This window comes from Sinocyclocheilus anshuiensis, unplaced genomic scaffold (genome assembly GCF_001515605.1).
Source record: "Sinocyclocheilus anshuiensis isolate Anshui unplaced genomic scaffold, SAMN03320099.WGS_v1.1 scaffold729, whole genome shotgun sequence".
NCBI classification, from domain to species: Eukaryota; Metazoa; Chordata; class Actinopteri; order Cypriniformes; family Cyprinidae; genus Sinocyclocheilus; species Sinocyclocheilus anshuiensis.
This window is the reverse complement of record NW_015536561.1, coordinates 1,300,490-1,303,812: the sequence shown is the minus strand read 5'-3', so window position 1 is coordinate 1,303,812 and position 3,323 is coordinate 1,300,490. Positions and strand designations below refer to the sequence as shown.

General features: G+C 36.2%; 1 long non-coding RNA gene across 1 annotated transcript; it reads right to left on the bottom strand.

The window, feature by feature from the left end:
* Positions 1-2,614: 2,614 nt before the first annotated feature.
* On the bottom strand, positions 2,615-3,064 carry LOC107701969 (uncharacterized). Its single transcript, XR_001635718.1, has 2 exons — positions 2,991-3,064; positions 2,615-2,840 (listed from the first exon to the last, which is right to left on the bottom strand). It is a non-coding gene; the product is annotated as an uncharacterized LOC107701969 (long non-coding RNA).
* Between the last annotated feature and the right edge of the window lie 259 nt (positions 3,065-3,323).

The following is a 3,323-nucleotide window of genomic DNA, read 5'->3' as shown; positions in this document are numbered from 1 at the left end:
TTGATAGCACCACAGAGCCACAATGTTTACACTTTTTTTGTGAAGGAAATCAACCTACATAAAGTGTTGGCTTATTTATGATTGACTAAAGTTTAACTGGGAATGGAGAAAGTATTTTAACATTTAAAAAATTTACACACTTCAGCTTTAAGTTCGAAGCCTAACAGATGCCAAAGAGAACTGTTATTGAGAACTGAGTCAAATTATTATTCTATTTTATGACAGAGACAAATGGATGCAGTCAAAGCTAATTTTAAAGAACGGATGAGGATTTTTATATATTACAAATTGCAAATGCACATTAGAAGATTTTGTAGTACCTGTAGAGTAGTGTAGCACTCTATCAATTCGACAGTAATATCAAATGTCAAATGCAAATGATGAAATGTTATTCATGCCTTGAAAAGTTTCAGGTGTGGGAGGTAAAAACTTCTGAGTGTCAATGCTTACAGCCATTTAAGGGACGATCGAATCACTCACCAGCAACGCTTGGCATGTGCAGGGATTTCAGACCGACCGCTGCGGAAAATTGGCCAGTGACCCCCGAGATGGGTCAGTCCCAATTCACAGATGGCAAATTGCATGGAAGGCATTGATTAATGGGAAAGACACAACTCGTTATAGTCGGCGGTGTCATCCTCGCTCTCTGAGTAGCCCGGGCCCGCACCCTCTCATTCCCCTCCCTCGCCTTTCATCAAGCTAGTGGATGAAATAACAATCTAACAATTGATCTCACCCCCTGCAATTAATGGCCTTTTTGTTAGCGTAATTTGCAGAAGAGAATAAACAGCAACGTAACTAAGACCCGGCAAATGGAAGTGCGATATACTTGTGTTCATTCGCGATTTAGGATACGAGGTATTTTCTGTTGATTGTCACTCAAAGGTCATTGGGGTTCCACGTATATCAGCACAGTGAGACGACTCTTATAATAGAAGGACGTAGCTATGTTTGCAGGAATACAATGGCGGTAATGGCTACAATGGCTAGAAATCTGACTGCAAGTATTGCCCAGTGATATATTTAAAATTGGATATATAGTACATCCAACAGCATATATACAATACCCTCATGTAAGCGATATATACTATAGCAGATCTCAAATGCTTGATTGTTTATATTGTCACAAAATGGAATATTCAAATATTTAAATGTATCCATACAGTATACTCACATAAAGCGATATATATGCTATAGCAAATCTCAACTGCATGATATTGTTTATATCATTGCAAAATGTAAACTATATTATCGACCAGCTCCAATCTGCTGAATGCGACTATAAAGCATGAAGATATTAAAATATTTTGTTTTGTATTTTGTAAACAATGTGTATTGTGAAAAGCACTATATAAATAAAATTGACATGAACTGATTTACTAACTGTACTCCATTTTCAGTACCATGACAGTAATTTACACTGTCAAGCTACACTGTTTTGAAAACTGAAATGAGCTACCTTTAAGAGATCCTAGATAAATCCTAAAGTTATTTTAGTTATTTTACTTTTCTGTTGTGAAATGCTTAGTTAAATGCTGCTATTCATCGTTTTAGAACATTACGTCCTGTAATATCTGTGCCAGTAGTGACACCAAGCAGAATTGTAAAAATATATATATTTTTTTTTTAAGTTTCCTGAGCACTCTGCTGTCTACCATTGGTTCGATAGATGGCCCCGCCCACAAACCCACTCCATTGGTTGAGTTGGAATACTCAAAGAAACAATGGAAGGTTTTATATTACATACAGTATATTTTATTTATAGATGTCTCTGCACATTAAGCTGAGGGGAAACAATTTAAATGGAATATATTACATATTTCACTTTATATAGCTACTTTAAAAAAGAAAATTGAGTAACTTGCAAAAGTTTGAAAGTAGCTTCCCCAAGAAATATACAAACACTGACTGCGGTGACACAGGTAATGGAAGTACAGACTGATTCATATCCGCAGACCAAACAAAAACATCTTTCAGTCTTCCGAATGTCAGTCACACACTTAGAGAATCGACTCAGTATTAATCATCCAAATCTCTTTCCAGTAACATCTTGTCCAGTGTCCCCTAGAAGGAATCATTTTTTTATCTTTTAAAGTGCATGTTTTTTGTTTTGTTTTGTTTTTAAGGCTGGCATGATGGCAAATTGCCCTGACTGACTCATAAAGGAGCAGGGAGGTCAGCGTTATTGGAGAAATATCATGTTTGATCCAGAAGTCTTTCTCGTCTCTAGGCAGAAGATGACATATGGTTCTGACTCACTCACCTGTAAGAAGGCCTCTTCCGTAGGACAACAGAGGACGCAATAACAGTGACTTATGAACAAACATGACAAACTACAGCTCTATTTCTGAAGTTCTTTGGGAATCAGAAGTGCTCTTGAGCAGAAAAATGAAATTTTGTCATTCAATCATGTCATTCCAAAACCACAAATTATGTGTTCTCCTCTTGTGTTCCACAGAAAAATAGGCACATACAGGTTTGGATCATCATGAGGGTAAGTAAATCATGACAGAAGTTTATTTTTGCAAACTGTTTCTTTAAAGAGTGAACAATTGGAACAAATGCAGATGATGCATTTGACATCAACTTCATCTCATTGATACACTGTTTTTTTTTTTCAGTGCTGTAGATCTTCTTGAGCTGACAGCTCTGAATTTGCATATTTTGAGTGGGTATCTAATCCGGTGAAAGCAAATGTAATGTAAGAAAGAGCTTGGCAATGTTGTCACCTTCACCTCCATGCCGGGTTTTATCGAGGAGGGCGGAATTTGATTGACACCGTACTGCACCTTCACACGTTTGCTCTGACGAAGAATACTGCTGCTCTTCACTCATATCGCCTACATACATAAAGAACGAAAAAGCCTTACTGAAACAAGGTGAATGGCGTTTCATCTCAGTGACAATTCAAAGACGGTGAGTAGAACTAAGCCACACAACCTGTGTAGGCTTGCTGTAAGTATGTTTTTGCAGAAAAATAGATTACTTACTGTATTTCTGTGACTTGTGATTATCTCCAAGTTAAATGGATTATTGAAAAAGAAAAAAATGTAGGGTGAGGACTTTGTTCAGTTTATTGGTCGTTGATTTGATGCACTGTAAAATTTATTTTTCAAATAAAACAAAGATTATCGGAGTACAATTTTACTAGAAATGCTATTTCAGTCTTTCTACTTCAAAATTGCATGTTTATTTCAATGTTACTTGCCGTTTCGTTGTAAAAGATTACAAGAAATTCTTTGTAATTGTGAAATTTACTTGCGGTTTCTGAGTGAAAATTGTTTCTACACCAAATTTTAAATGTTTTCGGTGTGAAAGCAAAT